Below are 25,404 nucleotides of genomic sequence, written 5' to 3'. Positions count from 1 at the left end.
GTCCGCAGAAAAAAGTTAAAGGGACGCCACTGGAAAGATGAAATATCTGCGTTAACTTCGGTTTCGCTCGGCTCATCTGGAGACCTTTTATTAGGTCTACAGAAAAGCGCGGTCGTATCCACTTTTTTGAAGAGTGCTCCCTCCATATCCCTCTATGGTTTATGTTCACATAATTGAATATGTTTGTTTTTAGCAAATGGTGCTCTTAGATATTTGTTTCGAGAATAGGAACCGTTTGTTATTCTATTTTTAATGTAAAACATTGCAAGGAAAAGAAAACGAAGATTTTTTGTTTATACAATTTAGGTTAGCTAATTACAACTGTCAATTTACACTTTAAAAAAGCAAAACAATTAATGGTTTCCAACGTCTTCCCAGCCCAGAATTTTATTTGACCACCCGATGTTATAATGTATATACCATTCACGTTGTTTTGGAATAAGGGGAGGGTATGGAAAACGCTGTGACTAGCCTCCCGGCTCCGGTATTCATACGAATCCCGGTTTTGTTACGACATCATGCAAGTGACGTCATCGATGACCGGGATTATTTAAATCCCGGCTGGGAACGTCTAGACGGGATGGGCAATCCTACTCGCCTATATAGTGTGAACATAAAGTTTGGAACAAAATTCATAGTAGCGTTATGTGATGTTTTTTGGAAAATCGGCTCGGACAGGTCGATTTTATTTTGAAAAATGCCATCCTGTGACGTACAACTTGTTTAAATGACGTCATTGGTTTTTGCGCAATGACGTGATCACCAATTTTTTTTTAAATGACAACCCCCACTTTTTTCTTCTCTTTTTGATAGACCCTTCTACTACCTAAACGATGAATGAAAAAAAAATTGGTACCTAACATAACAATTTTTTTGAGAAAATGGCAATTTTTATTTCAAAAATTTAATTTAATTTTTAATGTAATTTTTTTTTTTTGTATGGGTTTATTTAAAGCAGAAGGTTTATTTTAATCGACCAAACAATTTAGAAGATTTACTGCAGCGAATTCGCTCTAAAATGGAACGCAAAGCCCTGACAGTGTACAAAGTGTCGGTAAGTGTCAAATGGTTGGCAGGGAATAATTTCAACATTTGCGTTAAAATTTATTGTTAACCTTAGATGGTTGTTCGTATCGGGTGTTGATTTAATATTCTGGTAGCATTACCTATGGAAATATTTTGTTTCTGTGAAGGCATGTCGTCGTTTGAACTTCCCGTTAGTAAAATTAAAGTAGAACTGTCAATTTTGACATTTGCGTTCAGACAAGTTTACTGTCTGCTGGTGTTCACGTTAGAGCAGAAAACGTTTTGATTGAAAGTTATTTTCGCAATCGCAATGGTTTGAAAGTGAATGGGTTCATGGATCTACTCCGTACAAAACTGCTTAGATTAGAAGAGTTTATCGCCGAATTTCCCAATGTTATTGTTGACGGAAAACCTTCGAAGATAACCTGGGCCGGTGTGTAAAGTTGTTTCGTGAAACTGGAGACGTTTACCGAAGAAAAACCACAGGTCAGCCGCTAAAACGCACTGCTGCAGTTAGTGCAGTTATTGAAATTGCAAGAGAAATAATGCAAAATGCTCCCCACACTTCAGTGCGTCAGTTATCGCAACGTAACAGAACAGACCGAACCACAGAGATATATAAAGTAAATAGAGGGGCAATACATACGGAGCTGCGCGAACAAAATTGAGGCGTCCATGGAGGTATATGGGATGGAACGACGCATGCGCTTTATTTATATACAACACCACCATCTTACCAGAGAACACAACCCACTGATCTCTATGGTACACCATAGACGTCAGTGATCTAACTAAATAACCACAAACAACAAACTAGTGGTGGGCCAAGCTGCTATTTTTCAGTTACTGAAATGAGTCATCCACTTTTTTCGTTGTTATTTTAACATTACCTACTTAACATTTTTGTTCCACAACGATATACATATGACACAATAAGGAAAAGAAATGAATGAGCTAATGAGCAGTTATTTTGCAATCTGCTAAAAAACAATAACTATTGAGGATTTTTTTTTTAAACTAAAATAATGTTAATTTATTGAATTTAAATGTTTTAATAAAATCAACGTAAGTACTTATCAATTTATCAGTTATGATATGAATGTATTAGTTTAACAATTAGTTTTATAATAATTATTATGTAACTAAATAATAAATTGATAATTTTTTAAAACATTAATTAGGAGTAATTAACATTTAGCGGTAGGTCTAAATTAGTGAGATGACCAAAATGTGGTTTCCCACGATTAAGATAGGAATTTGAGAAAAACGCTCTAGATCACGTTTAAACTGTAAAAATTGGTTCTCCAGATGATTTTTGCACCTAATATGGTGGGAAGAAAAAATTAGAAAAACTCAAAGTGGTGACAATTTGAGAAGATGTTAAAAAAAATCGGCCGCTTGGACATTTGGCACGAAGTAATATTTACTCAAATTGCAAAAAAATAATATTGGAAGGGCCAAAAATTGTAGGGTTCGGACCTGTTCAAAGTATAAAATTTGAAGAATTCGGTCCTGCTTTGATTAATTGCGCAAACTCTGTTCCCTCCTGCGCAGTTGCTATTAATCACAAATTTCAAGCATTGCTTTGATCCTCTATTTACTTTATATATCTCTGTGGACCGAACCTTATGTAGGAAAGCAGGAACGTGCCTAGATAAAGAAGAGAATAGATTGGCCACTCTCTCAGATTCAACTGGTAACAAGTTTCAGCGCCATCTATAGTTTTACGGAGAGTCGGTAAAAAGTTGATTGGAGGCCTGTAATCGTGCTAAGGCGGCAAAATTGAATCCTGTACTACGCACTGCTTCCAAAAAAATTTTTAGGGTGAGAATTCAAAACAAAGTCAAATAAAATGTTACAATATTTATTATAAAACAAGTAAGAATACAAAAATTGATATACGAGCAAAGCGAATGCATAAAACAAGGCGTTTCTACATATACACATATGTATGTACTATTGCGGGCAAAAAAAGTGGGACATCAAATTTCTGTCAGTTTTGAAAAATTCGATGTAGTTTAAGCTTTATTGTCATTTTTTTGACACTATTCCAGATGACAGTTTAAAAATTTATTTTATACTCCTATTTTCCTTTTCCAAATGCTCTCTCCTTTTGATAAAGATAGATTTTGATTGGGACTTTGCCTTAAATAAATCTTCACTACGTGCTTACTTACAATCATTCCCTACAACCTACAATACTTAATGACAACGTCAATCAATTCAAAGTAGGGTTAGAATAAGATAAGGGTTATTTCACATTAAAAGTCAAGACAATGACGTTGATGTCCCACTTTTTTTGCCCGCAATAGTACGTACAAAGGCCGGCAAAAAAAAACTAGCCATCATTTAAATGTCAGTGTCGAAAAAGCATTAATTACACATTTGGATTTTGACGTAACACAAAAGTGATGTCTAGTTTTTATTGCCGGCCATTGTATGTAATTAAAAACAAAAACGGGAAATGTCAAAAAAAACCGACACGTTTCTTTTCATGTTTGTCATTGTTTGAAAATAGCTTTTTAGAAATAGATTACAATTTTTTGACGGTATGTCAGTTTATAAATAAATAATTCAATGACATTATGTGTTTAAAAATTATTTCATAGGTACTGTCGAGTAGACAATTAATTGACAAATATTTAAAACCAAATTTACATTACGAAATATGTCATTTCCCGTTTTTTCATTCACCTACATTTTGAATAATAATAATAATAAATACCTACACATTTATACACAATTTTTAACAAATATACAAGAGAACGAAACAACAACAATTGACCATTTCTATCTCAACAATTAATGACACAGATTACTTCGGAAAAGGTACCTATTTCAATTTACTTTTTTTGTTATATTTTTCAGATTGTAGTGCAAGTATAATAAAAAATAGGGTATAATACACGTTTTAAGGGTCTTTAAAGCACTTGCGACGTTAAAAGCACTCCGCCACGCGTCGTGTTTTAAAGGCTTCCTTATGTAAAACAAAACTCGTAAAAAAATAAAATAAATACAAATTCCAAATTTTTTTTAAAGATAATTGGATTCATCTCTTACTTTGAGTGGGAGTGGTAAACAAAGAAGTCCTCACCATCTTGGTCTGTGGTAAGTAAAGAGCGATCAAATTAATTTGTAATCGAGTCATGCATGGATTTGAATCCGTATGTCTTTTAGATTGATATGCCCAGATCTAACCTGTGTTTTTTGTTCAAGAAACGACATACGATTTCGGATTCATGGATAACTCGATTACAAATTAATTTGATCGCTCGATATGTCTTTTCTGGCTCTTCCACAGACCAGGATTCAGGAGAATGCCCAATGATGGTAGGAGGTAAAGCTCGAAGCGCATCTAAATTAAAACAAGTATCAATTAGGTATTTGAACTATCACATAGAAACAGACCTACCTTTTATTTTTTCAGGAGTAACATATTTATATTCTTCCTGAAGGTGACTGAAGCAGTCTTCTGTCTTGGAAGATTCCTTAAAGCCTGAGAAACAAACATAATATAAATAATTAAATATAAATTTTGATTTTTCGGAAACATTGATTGATTATTATCAAAGTTTAAAAATTTAATTTTTACAGCCTACCTGCGATTCATTTTTTTACAAATTGTCCAAAAGTACTTAAAAATTGAACACAAAAACACAAAATCTACATGTATTTTTCCACTTTCCACTAAATTGCGTCATGCGTCGCAACACTTTTCTGGAAATTACTAGGAAAGTGAATGCGATTGGGGATTTATCTAGGATGACCAACCATAGGAATTACTAAATCGTGTTGGTAGTAGCAAATTTTTTATTTTTTTTCTGATCTGAGCGCCATCTGTAGTGGCCGCAAAATATTAAACTTGATTCAAGGTCGTCTAATAGAGTGCCCTACCCCTGGAACGTGCCACAAATTGTTACGAAAAGAAGAAGGTAGACATTTCCAGCACCTCATTTAATAAATTGATTCATTTGTGCGTAAATTGTAATTGAGTTAGGTACTTTTTTTATTATAATTCGTGTCATGCTGTTATTTTTTTGTGAGGTTATGTCGTATTTTAACGCTGCGACATCCGTTTTTCAAAACAAAAGATTTTCATAGGTGATGCTACCAGAATATTAAATGAACACCCTTTATTTGTTTGAGGTCAATTAAAATTTTTACATTAAAAATGAAATATTTTTTTTAAATAAAATTTTCCATTTTCTCAAAAAAAATTGTTATGTAAGGACCAATGTTTTTCATTCATCGTTTAGGTAGGAGGAAGCTCTATCAGAAAGAGATGAAAAAAGTGGAGGTTGCCATTTAAAAAAATTGGTGATGACGTCATTTCCCAAACAAAACGCTACTATGAATTTTGTTCCAAACTTTATGTTCACATTGTATAGGCGAGTAGGATTGCCCATCCCGTCTAGACGTTCCCAGCCGGGATTTAAATAATCCCGGTCATCGATGACGTCACTTGCATGATGTCGTAACAAAACCGGGATTCGTATGAATACCGGAGCCGGGGGGCTAGTCACAGCGTTTTCCATACCCTCCCCTTATTCCAAAACAACGTGAATGGTGTATATGTTATACATTATAACATCGGGTGGTCAAATAAAATTCTGGGCTGGGAATTGTTTTGCTTTTTTAAAGTGTAAATTGACAGTTGTAATTAGCTAACCTAAATTGTATAAACAAAAAATCTTCGTTTTCTTTTCCTTGCAATGTTTTACATTAAAAATAGAATAACAAACGGTTCCTATTCTCGAAGCAAATATCTAAGAGCACCATTTGCTAAAAACAAACATATTCAATTATGTGAACATAAACCATAGAGGGGTATGGAGGGAGCACTCTTCAAAAAAGTGGATACGACCGCGCTTTTCTGTAGACCTAATAAAAGGTCTCCAGATGAGCCGAGCGAAACCGAAGTTCACGCAGATATTTCATCTTTCCAGTGGCGTCCCTTTAACTTACATAACGCTACTATGAATTTTGTTCCAAACTTTATGTTCACACTGTATACGAATCTCGGCCCAGTGAAGTTCAAATATGCAGAGTAGAGGTGATAACATTAACAACAACAGTTGCAGTAATAGTAATAGTACAGGTGTCCCATCTAAGAATTTCGAGCTTAAAATCTCGGTTATTTGCAATGGATTTTTATGAAATTTAAAATCTAGATATGTTCGATGGTAAAGATTCAATTAGTGATAATAAAAGTTAAAAAATATAATTTTAACACATGTTTCCTTATTGAAAATGAGCGAAATATTATTAAATTGTTAAACATTAAAAAATACGTGTCTACACAAACAAAACTAAATCGTTCGTCTGATTCAACCAAAAAATTAGATTTTGTTCTTAAAAATTTGATCTAAGTTTTGAAGATATTTGAGCAGTTATCTTTAGAAATAATTGATGAAACATTGCCAAGCAACATTTTGTACAACTGTACAAATTGTATAATGTATTTTTTTGTTCGACACTGTCAGAATTTGAGAATTTTCTCCTGTGTGAACGGATTTTGATGAATTTGACAACTTGTCAAAACGAAACGTCAAGCTAATTTTAAAGATTTTCAGCCATCTGAAGCCTTTGAACAAGAAAACGTTGTATTCAACTCGTTCTTGTGTAATTTGCGCTTTTTTGGCATTCGTGGACCAAGCCCAAATTACACACGAACTCGTTAAATAAATAACTATTATTTCATACTGGAAGTCTCTTGTGCATAGTGATTTGAGCTTGAAATATTTTATTTGTAATATGACAAATTTCATCGTAAATACACGTAATATTACACATGGAAATTACATTACATTATGTTGGGGATTATTTGCCCAAAGCATGGCCGTAACATTATGCCAATTTTCATTGTTGAAATTGATTCTACTAACCTCAAAAAATCGTTTGGTAACTAGCCCCAACTAGTGGAGAAAAATATTAATAACAATGATTGATGTATCTTTTCAAAGTGTCATGAAGTTTCAAAAAGATATGAAAACCAAACGAAAATATGTAATAGTCTTGTAAAACTGGAAAATATATAACTATATTTAATACATGATTTACATAAAACAATGGAAAAGGAACAAAACTCGAAAGTAACTTAATTTTAAACAGCATAAAGGAGTGATAACTAAGGAACATACCTAGGTAGGTAGGTATGTAGGTATGTAGGGTCCGGCAGCACTTCTAGTACAGAACGTCACCACGACGGAGGTGAATTTCGAACCCACCTGGAAAGAAGTGTGTGCCAGGTACACCAACATACGTCTGCTTGCTCATGCACATCTGCAGAAGTTGTTCGACCTGCCTCTGGTGTCGAAGTGCTCGCACTCCGACATGCGTCATCTCCTCGATCGCACCAAGGAGGAAGTTGCCGACATTCCAGCAATTGGAAATATTCCTAGAATCTCGAATCCGAGCACTCGAGATGTCTTCTCCAGAGGCGAAGTCGCAGTCATTCGTCACTCCTACCAAGAAGGTGCAACTCAAGGCACAGGTTCACGCCATAGGCGCTTCTTCTCATTCATTTTCTTATGGTAACACAATCATATGTGCTTTCTGTGGTGCAGCTCATACAAACTTCTCATGTGAGACGTTCCGTAATCGCAGTCCGATAGAACGACGACAGGATGTACTGCGTCTCAAGTTGTGTTTCAACTGTCTAGGTCATCACCTGATGAAGGAGTGTAAATCTACCAGAACTTGCCGTACCTGCGGCCGCAAACACAACACTCTTCTTCACGACACGGCTTCTTCAGAACCAGGTTCAGCTGCCAGTGTACATCTAGCTCGTCCCCTGCAGCAACGTCGCATCGTCCTGCTCGCTACAGCTCAGGTAATCGTGCGATCGCCCTCGGGGCTTCAGCTCCCGCGTATACGTGCGTCGGTCCGTATTTGCGGTATCGGAGCTACTGAGTCTACAACGGCGCGCTATCAAGTGAACCTCGTCGTTCAGTCTCAGTTGTTTCCCGAGGCTCAATATTCTCTCTCAGCGGTCGTTCTTCCTAAGTTGACCGGTCGTGCTCCACCACAACTGATTAAGGCAGTCGAACAAATTCAAATCGACCCTGCTCATCTTGCCGATCCCCAGTATTTCCGCGAGGCAAAAATCGGTCTTATCCTGGGTGCCGACGTGTACGGCAGTCTTCTTCGTCAAGGACTTTATCGTGCTCCCGGTAGCCAAGTGGTCGCGCAAGACACTACCCTCGGTTGGGTTATAACCGGTTCGGTGTCAGTTCCGGAACCCAGCGCAGCAACTGCTTCAGTGTTTCATTGTTCGGTCCAAGACGACCCAGTGTCTGAACTTCGTTGTTTTTGGGAACTCGAGGAGGTCTCTTCTCCTGAACAGTCTCTATCGCCCGAGGACGCGCTCTGTGAGAAACATTTTAGTGAAACCTACAGTCGCGACTCCGAAGGACGATTCGTAGTGCGTCTTCCTCGTCGTCCGAACGTTCCTCTCGTCGGAGACAATAATAGGTTCGCGTGCGATCGATCGTTGCGTGCTCTCGAACGTTGGTTAGACCGTGACCATGTGTTGAAAGAGAAGTACGATCGTTTTCTTCATCAATATGAGGAGTTGGGTCATATGTCCGTCGTTTCACCTCAAGTATCAAGTATGTCTCAAGTGCTGAGAACCCGGCTGATGTCGCCTCCCGAGGAACCGACCCGGAGCTCCTCCGTGATTCGGCCCTCTGGTGGCAAGGACCCCCCATGGCTCCTCATGAGGGAAGACTGCTGGCCGACCAGGGTGCCCAAGCCCCCTTCTTCACCTGGTGAAGAGGCTCCACGAAAGCTCCATACTTACGTCGCTCAAGCCGACGAAGGTCCATGGGATCTGATCACCAGGTACTCCTCTCTCTCTAAACTGCTCCGCGTCACCGCGCTGTGCATTCGCTTTTATCGACGCTGCCGGTCGGACGATGCGTCCGATATCTCGCGCGTGGATGAGCTCCGCGATGCCAAGCTCCGCTTGATTCGGTATGAACAGTCCCGATATTACTCCGAGGAGCTTTCCGCTATCGCTCGACGTGTTCCGCTACCTCGACACTCGTCCTTGCTGCCGCTTCATCCGTTGGTCAGTCCCGACGGTACCATCAGAGTAGGCGGGCGCCTCGAGAACTCTTGTGTCCCTGTTAATGAACGGCACCCTCCAATTCTTCATAAGACATCTCCGCTTGTTCCGCTCTTTACCGCGAGTGCTCACGCGTCGGTGCTACACGCCGGCGCTAGCCTGACTACAAGTTTCCTACTGCGCCAAGTGTGGATCCCTAGTGCGCGTTCTTTTGTGAAGAAATTTGTTCGTGCCTGTGTACATTGTTTTAGTTTTCGACCGCGTCATGGTGGGCAGTTGATGGATCAATTGCCTTCCTCTCGTGTGACCCCGTCGCGTCCTTTCTCTCGGACAGGACTAGACTACGCCGGTCCCATTCTGTGCCGTACCACATCCGGTCGCGGTCACAAATCCTTCAAAGCCTACATCGTCTTGTTCGTGTGGATGGCCACGAAAGCCATCCACCTGGAGGTCGGCAGTGACCTCACTTCTTCAGCATTTCTTGCAGCTTACCGTCGGTTTGTCTCCCGTCGAGGTCTGTGTGCTGAGCTCTTCTCCGACAACGGTACAACGTTCGTTGGTGCTGATGCCGAGCTGCGTTGTATGTTTCGAGCAGCATCCGAGTTCTACAAGGACGTCTCCCCCCAGTTCATTCAAGATGGAACCTCGTGGTCGTTCATCCCTCCATATGCGCCCCATTTCGGCGGCCTGTGGGAGGCTGGAGTTAAGTCGGTGAAGTCTCTCTTGTTAAGGGCTGTCGGCTCCCACACTCTGACGTTCGAGGAACTAACCACTGTTTTAGCGCAGGTCGAGGCTTGCCTCAATTCGAGACCCTTGAGGCCACTCTCCTCCGATGCATCAGATCTCTCCGTGCTGACGCCATCTCATTTCCTGATTGGATCGACTCTCGTAGTGGTTCCTGAGCTACCCATAGACGAGGATCCTTCTCGCATTATCTCTCGATGGCGGTTGGTCCAGGAGGCGCAGCAGCAGTTCTGGCGCGCGGTACCTGAATCATCTCCAGCAACGTTCCCGCTCGCGCGGTGAGACGCAGAACTTCGCCGTCGGCCAGCTGGTGTTGGTCCATGACTTGCGACGTCCTCCTGCCAAGTGGTCTCTCGGTCGAGTCACTGCGACCCATCCAGGCGCCGATGGTCACGTTCGAGTGGTCACAGTCCGCTCCCGCTCGCTCCTGAGACGACGCCCGATGGTGGGCAGTCGCCCACGCCACCCGTCTGAGGACTCATCGTGGGATTCTTCCCTTCCGCGGTCGCGAGATTGTTCCGATCGCCCTCTTCCATATTTGTATATTTATTCTAGTTTTAGTTTTGTTCACTCATTCGATACAGTCCACTCACTCAGTATAAATTTCTCATCTTCATTCGAAGGTGGGCAGTATGTTGGGGATTATTTGCCCAAAGTGAACCGCCGCTCTCTCTATGGGCGGTGGTACGAGTTGTGTTCTATTTCTTGGGCGAATATCCTGACCTGCTCTCAGCAAGCGTTACCTGCGTAGCGTCACCTGCGCTGTAACTTCACTACGCTTCGAGATTTCAGCTAGTCACGACGCCGGTCGTTTTTCTCTTGCATTTTCTCAATGTTACAAAAATCAAAGTGTCGTAAATTCAAGTGTTTTATCCTCCGTTTATTGTTATTGTTAATCTAAATAAGTTTGTTAAATCACCGGGTGTGAGTTTTCGTTTGTTCATTAAAGTTATCTGTTGACGTTACAACCTCGTTTCTTCTTCACCTCGCGACGCATTTCCATCTCCGCAATTTCGGTCGCGCAAACCGAAACACATTTCATCAAATTACAATGAAATATTAACGTAATTTTTCTTGTAAAATTAGATATAAATTACAGGACATTATAAACCAACTAAAACCAGAATCCACTGCATTGGGACGTCGATTGGTGAATTCTGGGAATCACTGACTCGCTGAGACTTGCATGAATTCTTAGTTTCTTACGTCCCGTCATCGTTAGTGATTCTTATAAGGGTATTCACGAGTTGCTTTCGTAAGTACGTAAAATTACACAAAAAAATACGAAATCAGAAACTTGTGAACGCTGTCATGGCATAAAAAATACACAATATTATTAGAAGTGATTTGTGGTTGTTTTTGTGTTGCTGTTGACTGTCGTGAGGCTATTTTAAAAATTTTAAATTCATGAACAAGAAGAGCAATGTAAAACAGAGGTTAATACCGTTGATAATTAAAAATGCTGTTCCAGAAGTTTAAGACATACCGGGTGTCCACTCTCAAAGTCGAACATAGGCAATTAACACTGTGCATTCAGTTTATAGATATTATGCCATTATTTCGATACATCAATAATATTAAAGAATTAAATTGTAATATTAAAGTAATTAACAGTTTAAGCAGTTTTTATTATAAATTATTTGAAAAAATTACAATGCAGTTCCTACCTTAGTTAACAATAAATCTAAATAATTTGCTGAATTTAAATTTCCCTTTATTTCAAATGTTATTAAAAATCCCAGCCTAGATATGAATGTTTTGAGGATACCGAGTTCTAGTAGGAATATTTACTCGAGAGTTTTCTTGAGCCCAATATCGCGTGTTTTGAACATTTGGTTCGTTATTTAGTGTAAAAGTAGATTCGTCTGTGAAGCAAATTGTCGACAGAAAGCGACAATCATATTAGCACGCTCCTGTATTTCATAACAGGTTTCACTCTTACTTTCTTCATCAACAGCAAAAATCTGTTGATGACACTGTGTCTTGTAGGGATGATATTTGTACTTCCTGGGGATATTCAGTATCCGCGATTTGTCTTAATCTGTATGGAGTAACTATTCATTTTTCCGTAAATAATTTTGACAATAATTTATCAAAATTCGCTGACTTACGACCGTATTCACCAACGCCAGTTAACGTTAACTGTAGGTTAAAATACTTCGTTACTTTAGTTACCTATTGTTATAACAATGTTTTCGTATATTTTAACCTACAGTTAACTTTAACTGGCGTTGGTGAATACGGGCCTGTACCCAACAAATTTCTTAATTTTTTGACAAATGCTGTTCAATTTGAAAATCATGGCATGTCATATTTAAAAATCGCCAAGTTTTAAATTAGTATTTTAAAATAAAATTAGCACCTTTAATCTTATCTTCGTATCCCACCTCCACCCGGCGGCACGGCAATTTTGCCGGAGTACATACACTATTACGGATAATACTATCAAGTAATAGTGCAGTGCTTATCAACATAATTACTGGCGTCTCGCCTCCACATTTTGACTTTTTTGTGTTTTATGTTCTGTGTCAATGTTAAGGAATTTCCTCACGATGTGACATGAGTATAATAATATACCTTTTTGAATTTCAACCACCAATGTGTTCTCTAAGTCCAAAATTTTTAAATTTTTAAAAAGAGATTGCGGTACTATTCCTGTTGCTGAAATTATAAATGGTAAAATCGAAATTTTTTCTAAACACCAAAGATTTCTCATAGCAACGGATAGTTCTAAATATTTATTAATTTTTGTATTATATGTTTGTGTTATTTTGTGTGAATTTGGAACAGCTATATCTAAAAGATATGCTTGCTTTTGTTGTTTATTTAAAATAATAATGTCTGGTCTGTTATGCTGAATGCGAATGTCAGTTAAAACTGTGCGATCAAAATATAATTTGTAATTGTCATTTTCTAAACAACTTTCTGGTTTATAAATGTAATGTGGTTGTGTATCCTTTAATAAATTGAATTTAACTGCTAAATTCATGTGTATAATTTTTGCGAATATATCATGACGTTTTTTATATTCGCTTTGAGCCAAAACGGTGCAAGAAGAAATGATGTGTTCAATGGTTTCCCCTTCAGTTCCGCAAATCCTACATTTATCGATGATCGATTGTAAACCGCATATGTGTTTTTTATAATTTCTTGTATTTATAACACGATCTTGTATTGCAAATATAAAACCCTCAGTCTCAGGATGAATATTTGATTTTTTAAGCCATGCATGAGAAGCTTGAATATTAATTTCTGGCTGTTCTAGCTCTTTAAAATATCTCCCATGTAAAGACTTTTGTTTTATATTTGCAAATTAGTATCATTTCAAGCGCAATAATTTTATCTTTCTATTGATACCATTACCTTACCTGTAAGTTCAATTGGCGAGCGGGAATCAACAAAAACGTTCAATACAATGTTAATTGCCTGTGTTCGAGTTTGAGAATGCACAGACTGTATAATTCAGGTTTCTTTTTAAATGAAACACATAAACACTAAAAAAAAATTTTAGTTATATGTAGAGGTTATTTGGACGCAGGACGCACGTTGGGAGTTCGGATTCAACTTCAAATGTGAATACTCAAATACAAGGCGATTTTCGCACCAAAAAGTGGACATAAAAATACGAACACTACCTATCGTGGCTAGCTAATTAGATTCTTAAGATTAATTCTCTACAAATTTGGTCTTAAGAAATATTTGATACATTTAACCCTTCTTGACATAGAGCGCTAAGAGTGGGGAGCGTTAAGCCGTATGATGATAACGCTAGGTAACTATGGACTCCAATACATAGTACGATTTATAAAGTTAATTACTTACTAAAAATATTATAATATGAAGAAACCTTAATTATTTACTAATTAATATAGGTATTATATTAATAGATACCTATGTATTATTCATAAAAATCAGACATCCTTTTAATAATATTTAGGTACATACTTAATTTATATTAATATGAAATAGTTTAAATAGGTACATTTTAATTATATTTTTATCTATCATAGTTATATTTTAAGTAGCAAAGAAATTAAGTATTTTTTCTTTGTAATGTGTAAACTCTTGAATACCTAGGTATATTACTATCAATTATTAAAATGTTTGAAAAACATTCCAATTTGGATCAATCACCTCACGTATTTCAGCAAGAAAACTGTCCTCTAGAAACATTTTTGAAAATGGGGTACGTGTCTTTTTAGCAATGTATAATGCTCCAAAATCAGAACACAATATTGACAATTTTCGATATACGCAATTCATCAAATCAACAAGACTCAACAAACCGATGCAGTTATCATCTCTTCCACCTACAAATGCAGCAGCTCAATTATGTCATCAGGAATGGGGGTGGATATTGCAAAATGACATCCTGGAACCGACAACAACATTATTACCACCAGCACCAGAAGAACTGCTCTATAGGATATCTTGCAATTGCAAGAAAGGCTGTGGTTCGAGTTGCGGATGTAGAAAATTAGGCTTGCAATGCTCCTCACTTTGTGGTCAGTGTAATGAACAAGCATGCCTAAATGCTTCATCGTATCCAGATGAGCTTAAAGATGAAAGTGAATATACCAGAATATAACAAACAACGAGAATGATGATAATGAATTGGAAATTCAAGTTGAGCGACCAGAAGAGGAAGACGGTGACGAACAAGAGGAATATTAAGCTGTATGCTTGCTATTAATAATAAAAATAACAGAAAAAATTCCTCTCACATTCAAACTTGAATCGTAATAGATTTACGCTAATCTGTTGGTAAATAAAAAATACATATAATTAAAATGTAGTTAAACTATTTCATTGTAATATCTTATTATTAATATAAATGAAGTCAATAGGTATTACTAAGCAGATTTATGAATAATACCATTAATATCTAGAAATATGATATATTAATTAGTAAATAACTAAGGTTTCTTCATAATTATAATATTTTTAGTAAATAATTAGCTTCACAAATCGTAGTATCTAATATGTATTGACGCCTAGCGTTATCACACATATGGGTAAACGCTCCCCACTCTTTGCGCTCTATCTCAAGAACGGTTAAATGTATAAAATATTGCTTAAGACCAAATTTGTAGATAATTTCATGCTCTACAACTTTTCTAATAACTCTAAATGTTATTTAGAGTGAAGGAAACGAGATATTTACAAAAAACCGATTTTTGCGACCTTTGACCTTCAATATCTTGACTCGCGTACACGAGATTCTATGAGACTTTTGAGCCAACTTATAAAATGTCAAAACAAAGGTTTATACAAATTTGCAGCTTATTATTATCTCTCATTCCGAGGTTGAATCCCTATTTGGCTGGACTATTAGTTAACATTGTGTCAGCTAACAACGCGTCAAGTCGGAAATCCGCCCATTTGATTGGCTGATTCAAATAAAATGTTAAATATCCTCCAATCAGGTCGCTTGACATTATGTTAACTTTAACAACGACTTGACATCGCTTTATACAACCGGGCCTACGTCTTGACTTTTAATGTGAAATAACCATATATATATTACTACTATATGGCGTGATGCTAACAAAAGCTCCTATCTCGGAGCTCGCCAACTAAGGTAGACGCTCTTATGTGATTTTGAAATGAGATAGACAGAGTTAACACTACCGAGGTAAATGATAGGAAACACGCATGCGTCAATTTGACGAAAACAACCAAACCAAGCGAACGGGAGTGGAGGCAGAGGCAGTCAGATCAGACAAAAGAACAAAAGACTAACATAAAACTGCAGTTTTTAACGGTATATTTCAATCATTGTTACTACATTAAGCGATCGAATTAATTTGTAATCGAGAATTCCATGAATCTGAAATCGTATGTCGTTACTTGAACTCCACGCTCCAATAAACACAGCTTTAAAAACAGGTTAGATCTCGTCATATCAATCGCAAAAGACATATGGATTCAAATCCATGGATGACTCGATTACAAATTAATTTGATGGCTCGATATATTGCTAACACATTTTCCCTGATCCCTAGATGAAAGATACTGTCGACACCCAGATGTCCTAGTCGGTAAATTCTTTGACATCTTCCCAAATTGCAGCCATTCTGAGTTTTACCATTTTTTTCCACCACTTTGTACATTTTTTTTACCAAGCTTTAGGTAATGATAATAGCCCATACAACTTCATTGAAAAATAATAGTTTAAAGAATGCGAAAGCGGCAAAACCAATTGAATATCTTGTAGCCATGCGCAGTTATGACCATTTACCTAACATGGCATCCTTTTCTAAATGCTGGCGAGTGCTTCTCTCTTGCATCCAGCAATATACTAGTATAGTCCATTCATTTTAAATCTTGGGTAAAGTTGTAAACTCAAAACGCCGTAAATTACGAAAGCGGCAAGTTTTCATTGTGTGGGTACTGTAAAGTAGTAATCCCTCTGTTCACATAAAATTGGTACCACGTCGTACTTTCACCATCTTATCGACGAGCAAAAGAAAGAGACCTTAAAGTATCCGCAAATAAAAAAAAATTAAAACACATTTTGCGATCAGTGACCAAAAAAATATTAAGAGATTGTTGATTTTGTATTGGGAAATTTTGTATTTGAGAAATAAGATTACTAAATAAAGAAATAAGAGTAATTAATAAAGTATCCATTACATGTATACTTTAAAGTAAATTAATAAATAAAATAATAAAATACTTACATAAACAAATAGAAAATTAATCGTCATCTGAATCAAATTCACTAGATGATTCACCAGTATTGGCAACAAATATTCCAGCACATTAAGAATAATTTGTTCAGACTGATAAGTCAAATGACCCAAACCACCTGACATATTGAGTAAAATTAACGCACTGAATTCACTTTACACAACACAAGTTATTTCTTGAACGGTACAACTAAGACTATAATTGTTTAGTGGCTTACGGCCGGCCGGTCCTGTATTTTTAAAATTCTGGAAAACCCCATTATTATGTACTTTCTGTCTACGCTTGGGATGTCTTATTATTACCTGCACCCGTCGTATAGATAAGGTAAGCAGAACATATTTATAGTACCTAAAAACAGATGTTTTACTGACGAATGGAAATGTATGTTAAATAATGAGCCACCCAGAACACTCGATATTTGTCTCAAGAAAATCCGCGGATAAATTTAACTACAAGAACGCAATGCCCTCAGAAATTTAATGTTTGGGATGGTATTTTTAATAATCAAATTATTGGGCGATTTTAGTAGTAAATTTAAACACAAACATATTTCGACATTTTGATAAATGTGAATAAAAATGTTTCTAATAACTTGACCATTTAACAAATGTTAAATTTAATCAATTTCTTAATGAAGTAGGTACCTGAAATCACGCAAAAACTATTTTTCATGTTAAATTCCTATGGTCAGGTTTGGTAGTTGACACTCGGTATTGAACACAGTTTTAGATTCACTGAGTTTCGGACAAGTGTCAAAGCAGGCAAGTTTTATTACTAAACCCATGATTTAAAATGAATGGACTATAATATATATATATGGAAATAACCCTTATCCGATTCTAACCCTACTTTGAATTAATTGACGTTGTCATTAAGTATTGGAGATTGTAGGGAATAAGTGTAAGTAAGCATGTAGTGAATATTTATTTGATGCAAAGTCCCAATCAAAATCTACCTTCATCAAAAGAATAACATTTTAAACTGTCAGCTAGAATAGTGTCAAATTTCTATGACAATAATCAAAGGCAAAATGACAATAAAGCTTGAACTACATACCTATATCGAATTTTTCAAAACTGACAGAAGTTTGATGTCCCACTTTTTTTGCTCGCAATAGTACCTCTAGAGAAGGCATAAAGCACGCATAATGCAATCAGATTGATTTATGGTAATTTCTGAATTGCACACAACACACAGCCATTTGTTTTGTTGCCTTTTCATTAAGACTAGAGGTCGCCCAGCGGTCGAAATTCGACCGTTTTCATTAAATTTTTAAGTTTGATCGTTACTAAGATTTTTTTTATCAAAGAGTATATGTACCTCTATAATAATCGCATATAATTTTTTTGAATTTTGTTCTATTATGTCAGCTGCGACCGTTTACAAATACGTCATTATGCACTAATTTTCGAGTTATTTGAAAAATACGAACGATAGGAAAAATGAGGTATAGTTTGGCTATGCCATATTTAAAAACAATAACGCGTTTTTTGACATTTCCTTAGGTTTTTTATTGCTATACCGGCCAGGTTTCGCCAAGGCTGCACAGTTAATCTTTTTCTTATCTTATCTTTTTCAAATTATATAAAATTGAAATAAAAAATTAATACAAAAAATGAAATAAAGAACACGTGTTTCGTATTTTTTATACCTATATTTTTTATTGAAACAAAAAAATCGGGCGGTTAAAAAATTAAATGTTTTCCATTAAACTTAAAATAAAATTTCATCGTTTGCTAAATGCCTTTGGCCGTTACATTCGGAAATATAAAATCTCAAACCATTGAATGATCGAACTCTACTTGCTGCGACGTACAATTGAAAACTGGCTGCCTCAATAAAATTGCAATTTTTACGAATGTTTGTTTTTAAGACTTATTTATTATCATCGCAAATGCAGCTATAATTAGAAATTGACTTCTTTGAATCAAAATTCTCTTATTGCGTTCGGTTCCAGTCAAAAACTTCGCAATCAATAGCATTGCCATGCATAAACTTGATGCCTATTCTTGTTCCATAGACTAATGCTTCCTTTGTATTTAAGTTTCTGATCAGTAAAACGTGCAATTAACTTTCAATACTAACTTATGTGGTGGCACACCACTAATAGTCAAAGAATTTTGTATTTCACTCCGAAGAGTTTTTTTTTTATGACAATTCAACTCACATTCTCTGGACCAATCAGATTTACGAAATTGGTCAGTACGGACCAATCACGCTTGTTTTAAAAAAATTGCCGCGGAAATTTTCACTAGTGAAAATTGCCGCCGGAAATTTTTTGACATTTTCACTATTTATTGACGAATTGTATAATAACAATCTTTTTTAAATCACGAAGGACTATTCAAGTATTTCTTTCATAGAATTTTTCAATCTTCGCTCAGTGAATTGTCATGCCGAATACAAACTCGTGGGTACGAAATTGTCGGAAATTTTCTCCTCAGACCACTCGTATTTGTTTCTTAAGACAATTTTCACTCGTTCGCTTCGCTCATTCGTGAAAATTGTCTTAAGAAACAAATACTCGTATCTGAGATCGAAAATTTCCGGCAATTTCGTACCCACTCGTTGTATTACTATTGAATAATCTAAATAAACTCCCTCTTGGAGTGGATTTCACTGCGGGGGGATTAAATCAATTACAAATCATCCACTCCGCATTCGCTCCAAATTCACTCCGCATTTACTTCACTAATTTGTTACAGTGTATGAACGTAAACAATGAATGTTTTGATATTTGTAACACACAGGTGTCCCCGAAAAAGAAGATGAGTCCATAACTCCGTTATTTATCGAAGGATTTTAATGATTTATGCACCATATTAAATGGCTCTAAATAGCCTATAAAAAGCCCTAATAAATTCACATATAGGTCCAAGGGCTTCAGGGCTAAACTGTCAAAATATTTTTTTCAAATGCTAACACATAATTTTTTTAACACTTCTGATAGAGATTTTTATTCTAAAAAGAACATTGTATCACAAGTGTACACTTACCTACCCAAAATACAAAAAAAAGTTTAAAAATGCTACTGTCGTTGATGCTTAAACTGCGCTCTGTACGTGCAATCCCAAATGTTATTAGTTATTACATATTTGTCATTTGTTTTTCCAACTAACTTAATTTGGTTAATTTATTACATTGTAACGCAATGAATTTTGATAGCTTCTCGTGCTCGTCATTTTTTCAAAATGTAGTGTTATTTTTTTAAGTTTTTTCTTATATGAGGTTACACATGTCATACATTGTTGTTTTTAGAATAAAAATCTCTATCAGAATTACTAAAAAAAAAGTATGTGTCCGTATTTAAAAAAAAATATTTTGACAGTTTCACCTTGAAGCACTTTGGGTTTTATGTGAATTTAGTACGCCATTTTGTAGCTTATTAACAACCATTTAATTTGGTGTTTAGATAGTTAAAATCGTCCGATAAATAAGGGAGCTATGGATTTGTCTCTTTTTTTGAGGACGCCCTGTATATTATAAATAAATTTTATCTTTCTGCACTCCTTCTCCGCATAAACTTTAACTGTGCCAAATCTCACACTCCTCCGTGCGCGCAATTTGCTTAAAAAGGGGTACAAAGGTTTTCCTTCACGTATTAATATAGATTTTGGACAACTTGCCAGGTAGCATCAGAGAAAAGGGTACTGAAATATTAAGTAATAATTGTTATCATTAAATTGTCTTAGAAATCAATTAGGTATTTATTCTTACCTAATCGCATGAGGAATGATTTCCGATCTAGTTTCAACAGACAATTACGTGAAAACATACACTGCGTCGCCAGCCGGGATACCGGTCGTCAATGACGTCACTTGCCGGGAAGCTAGTCACAGCGTATGGAAAATTGGCATTTTAGTAAAGCTGTCTGTTGAATTATGTTAAAGTCCACTCACGTTGGATTTTCCTCTCAAGGTCAAATAATTAAATTTTTTGGCTCTGTAATTAAAAATCCATTCAAAAATCAAAAAACCACCAACGTCGCATTTTCCTCGATAATTACTATCGGCAACGCTGTTTAGTGTAAAATTTGGTGAGAATTGTCATTTTGAAGTTAAGTGTTTATTAAATGTCGTGTTTTTCTGGATATTGAGATACCCGCTTTTGAATTCAAACCAACCGCCAACAAAAGCCATGATAGTACCGCTTTCGGTACCGTCAGCGACCGCTAGGGGCGGGGGTGAAAGTCGACAGGGGATGAACGGCCATGTTTTTTTTGGAGACACTTTTGTCTTGACTGCAGAGTAGTGCAGAAGTACGGTGTATTCTTCTGTGTTCAAATTGTGCGTTTTTAGTTGTTTTTTTTTTATTATTGAACTGTGCTAAATGTTGCTGTCTAGCTTCTGTTTTTGAACTAGGTATAAATTCTGCTTCGCGCGAAATGTAGTTTAACAATAATAAGACACAAATGGGTCGCACGCGGGGTTCCACCATGTTTTACAAAATCCACAATTATCTCGACCATCCCCATGTATTACGCTTTTAACATTTATAAGCTTGCGAAGGAGCGTAAGGCAGCTTGGTTCTAGTTTTGCTAAATTTATAAAATTGTACGGATCACGTTTTCCTTTTGTTGTCAAAGCAGGCTTTACAATTCACTAATTTTCCTAAAAGAAAAGGACACCAAGTTTTAGCGTGGGTCTGTAGCTTTCACTTTTTATAAGCGCACTCCCTCATTTTTGATCCCCTTTTTAATTATTCCGAGTGACGCTTTTGGTGTAACAAGTATCTATTTATTGCTTAACACTTTAATTAAAATTTTAAAGTTTCCACTTTCCATCCCGGTAGCAACCAATTGGGTTTATATTTCAGGTATCTGCGCGGGCTTTTCCTTATTCAGGGATCTTCTACATTTAGGTATTTCCATCGTTTAGTCCCGGGGCGCCCTCCATATTATTCAGGGGGGGCCCCTTGTCGATAAACCGGCTCAACTAAGCTAGGGTCGACCGGACTGTGTTTTTTATTTTTATGTATGTGTCATTGGTTGTATTACCACTTTTCCATCCCAAACTGAAAGTGTCCTTAGATTACTCCGTCAACAAAGCTTTGTCGCGGTTTCGTTTGCATTTTCCAGTTGCTGTAAATGTCAATTCTTCCTTATCGCGAGGGCCTCTCTCTCTCTGTTTGAGGGGTTTAGTTTCTCCTAACATCCAATCGTTGAACACGACCCCGCGGCCTCTCGTGTAACATGTTGTGCCCCAAGAGAGACCCGAAAACCATAACGCTTGGCGGGGCTTGCTGAATGCTGGTCCGCAACGTCGCTCATGGTGTAAGTTGAATCCGAGTTCCTTGGCACAGAACTTCCGGAATGGTACGATCACGAGTTCTTGGCCATTTTTGAATTTCGCGGGTTTTATTTTCATTGCGTATGTTGGTAGAAAAAAAAATGAGATGGCCGCTTGGTGGGAATTTTGAATTACCCACTTGGTTCATCACAATATGTTTAAGTAAAAATAATAAGAATCAATAATAGATATTTATGCATTAAGGGAGATATGAACATGATTTTTCCCTAAGGTTGACGTGGTTATAATCCCAGGGCCTTTGGCCCGAGGAATTATAAGTCAACCGAGGGGAAAATCATGAATATCTCCCGTGGTGCATACAATATTTTATTTTTTAGTCTCTCTAACGTGCCTTCAAATAAATTTATATTTAGAGCAACCTATGAAAGTTCAATTGTTTGCAACATTTTTACAGCGTAGAAAATGACACAAGAATCGTCTGGTCTGACATTTAACAAAATAAAATTAGGTTAGAAAATATTTTTAATTTTTGTAGTGCATTCATCTCAGATTATTGAAATTCACATTAATAAATAATCCAAACATTATTCCAATCACAAATTATTTGCTAACTAATGGCTTTTCGCCAATATACGGAAGATGATGTTTCAGCTTTCGAAATCTTTGTGAGGCATTGCTGCAAATTTTAGTTAATCTTCAGGAGAAAAATCCCAAATTCGAATGGAAAGTCGAATAAGATCGCAAAAGTTCAAAAGCACCAAAGTCAAGTAACTGTTAACATAAAGGGAACAAGTAAATGGGATGTTACACGGTTAGTTCATATTCTCCATTCAGTTTCAGTATTTATATTGAATGAAAACTCAAACTGAACATGGAACTAAACAGACAGTCTGAAAGTACCCACCTTAAGCAAAGTGACAAATAGTTAGTCGTATCAATTCATTTATTTCTTTAAACCATAAAAGAGAACATAACATTAACATTGCTGTGAACACTAATAAGAATTGTAAATTAAGTATTGCACATAACCTCACACAATAGGAGATAACAATTTTATACATAATTTAGAGTAAGTGTTGAAAATGTGCACCCTGTTCTTGTAAACACAACCTAGTCCTTCACCTAATTGCATTAGTTACATTTTCTAAAACAATAGAATTATTATTAATTTCATTAATTTTCTGTGTTATCCTATTTCGTACTTCTGCCAAATCATTTATGGGTGTTGTGTAAATTGAATTTTTGATGTGTGGCAACAAGAAGAAATCACATGATCTAGGGGGCCAGTTGTTTGGTGTATTACGGCTTATAATTCTGTTGTTATAAAAATGGAGTCAAAATTTCATTTCTGTATCTTGCAGCATTGATATTTCCTAAAAAACATTGATTATTATTTAATTACTAAAACATTATTACAATTGTTACCTTCAAGAAAGATTGGACCAATAATTCTGTGTTGGCTAATAGCAGTCCAAACGCCTACTTTCTGGGGGTACCCTGGGGTGTTTCAATGAAAAAATGTGGATTTTCTGAACTCCACATTCTTGTATTTTGAGAATTGACATATCCACTAAGATGGAAGTAGGCTTCATCAGTGTAAAAGGTTTTATCAAGGTAAACATCTAAAGTATTCAGAAACCATTGACAATATTCTAATCTTTGGGGGAGATTAACTGGATGTAATTCTTGAACAGATGTGAGACGGTAGGGAAATAGGTGAAGATCTTTTTTCACAATTGAATGACAGGTACCAACAGACACACCAAGTTGTTGTGATAAATGCTCAATTGAAGTGCCTAGGGCTTCTTCCATTGCTTGTCTCGCCTCTTCAATCACTTCTGGAGTTCTTTTCTTTGGCCTGCCGCTTCCAGGTTTTCATCCCACAGATCCATTTTCTTGAAAATTCTTTAAGGAAATGTTTAAAGTTTGTCGAAACTGCGTATATTCCACTGCAATGTCTAGGAATTCTTCTCCAAACTCTTCCATACATAACGCAAGGGAATACTGCCAAACTCCATCGATTTTCACACCATTTCGAAAGTAAGATATTACCATGAAGACTTTATGTTGTTCAGTGAAAGCCATTGTTCACAAAAATGTCGGAAAACAGTAAAACACTGACGCAGATTTCGTTTTAGTTCTGACAAGAACTGATTTTTTGTACGCAAGACGAGGAATAAAACGAATAAAATCACAAACACAACTCAATTTTTGAAAACGGGAAAGAGAACGAATGTCAAATGTCAAAATTTTAATATGAAATTGGGACAAAACTTACTATGCAACCTGTGTAACTCCGGAGAATAATTGATTGCCTACGAAATTATCTACACTGTTAACAGAATTAAAACGTAGTCAACGCCTACTCTAAATATAATTATTTTTGAAGACACGTTACTTAAAAGTTAAAATTTTATTAAAAATATTTAGCAGGGAAGATTTCGTGAATATGTGGTTGCTATAGTTTCGTTCTCATGAGTTTGTTGCCAACAATGTGGAGGGCGAAAAAAATTGACAAATCCCAAGGGAGATATGAGTTGTTTTTCACAATCTGTATCTATGACGAAAAGAAACAATATCGGGTTACTAAAAAATAAATAAATGAAACGTGCTGCTAATAAAACAATATGAACGGAATTCAAAGCAATTGAATTTTATTTTGAAACAAATAAATGTCATAATTTATAGTTAGCAACATAGTATGAAAAAATATCTACCTAGCGTTTTTTAAATTTTACCAATCTAAAGCAACAGGTGGTGGTTTTTTGATTTTTGAATGGACTTTATGTTTTGTAAATAGTGACATGCAGGTCAACACCGTACAGGTTGGATTAAGCATTGCTAAATTGCATTATGTTGGTTAGCTGCATGTCACAAAACATAATTACAGAGCCAAAAAATTAAATTATTTTACCTTGAGAGGAAAATCCAACGTGAATGGACTTTATGTTTTTCTAAGTTTGAGGTTATAAACTGCGTCATTGTCTAGTGTCTAGTGCATTGTTGTCAGTTTTACTAGTTTGCAATAGAACAATATTCACACATTTTTAATCCAATTTAATAAAGCAAGAAACTGACTTGACTACACTACAAAAGAGTAGGGACCGGGACCGAAAGACGAAGTGGCTGCTGTTGGTTTATGCCTATGTTTATGTCTATTTTTTAATCAAAAAACCACGACCTGTTGATTTAATGATATCTATTGGCTATACCAGCCAACGTCTGTCATTTTTAATGTCCTTGAAAGTACGCGAAATTAAACTCTGACATTAGTTATTAACTTTATTAACATGCTGCGCCACTAATATCTTTAATAACCCCAATTTTTATACCGGGTGATCAAGAAGGACTGTTTAAGTTGGCAATGCAATTAAGAACATTTTTTTGTGGGTTTATTTATTTGACAGATATTTGACGTAGCATTAATAACGACAAAATGGTAGGTTATGAGAGTAACAATTAACGGCAAAAAGAAAGCAAAGTTGGAATTCGGAATAATAATCTAAAAATTAATTAAAGGAAATTCTCGAAGTGCTCCTCATTTTGCTCTAAACTTAAATTAACTCTTCTCTCGAATGATTCACCAGCATGTTTAATTTAATTTGAAATGTCAAATTTCACTTA

General features: G+C 36.2%; 2 long non-coding RNA genes across 2 annotated transcripts in view; both read right to left on the bottom strand.

Moving 5' to 3' along the window:
- LOC138141338 (uncharacterized) overlaps nt 1-13,349 on the bottom strand; it is a 111,015-nt gene extending 97,666 nt beyond the window's left edge. The window contains exon 1 of the long non-coding RNA XR_011163099.1: nt 13,028-13,349. This is a non-coding gene — a long non-coding RNA (uncharacterized lncRNA). The remainder of the gene's footprint in view (nt 1-13,027) is intronic.
- Nucleotides 13,350-22,709: 9,360 nt separating this feature from the next.
- LOC138141247 (uncharacterized) lies at nt 22,710-24,975 on the bottom strand. Its single transcript, XR_011163047.1, has 3 exons — nt 23,206-24,975; nt 22,983-23,153; nt 22,710-22,924 (listed from the first exon to the last, which is right to left on the bottom strand). It is a non-coding gene; the product is annotated as an uncharacterized lncRNA (long non-coding RNA).
- Nucleotides 24,976-25,404: the final 429 nt, after the last annotated feature.

This window comes from Tenebrio molitor, chromosome 1, assembly GCF_963966145.1.
Source record: "Tenebrio molitor chromosome 1, icTenMoli1.1, whole genome shotgun sequence".
In the NCBI taxonomy this organism is placed as follows: Eukaryota; Metazoa; Arthropoda; class Insecta; order Coleoptera; family Tenebrionidae; genus Tenebrio; species Tenebrio molitor.
This window is presented reverse-complemented; position numbering and strand designations above follow the sequence as displayed.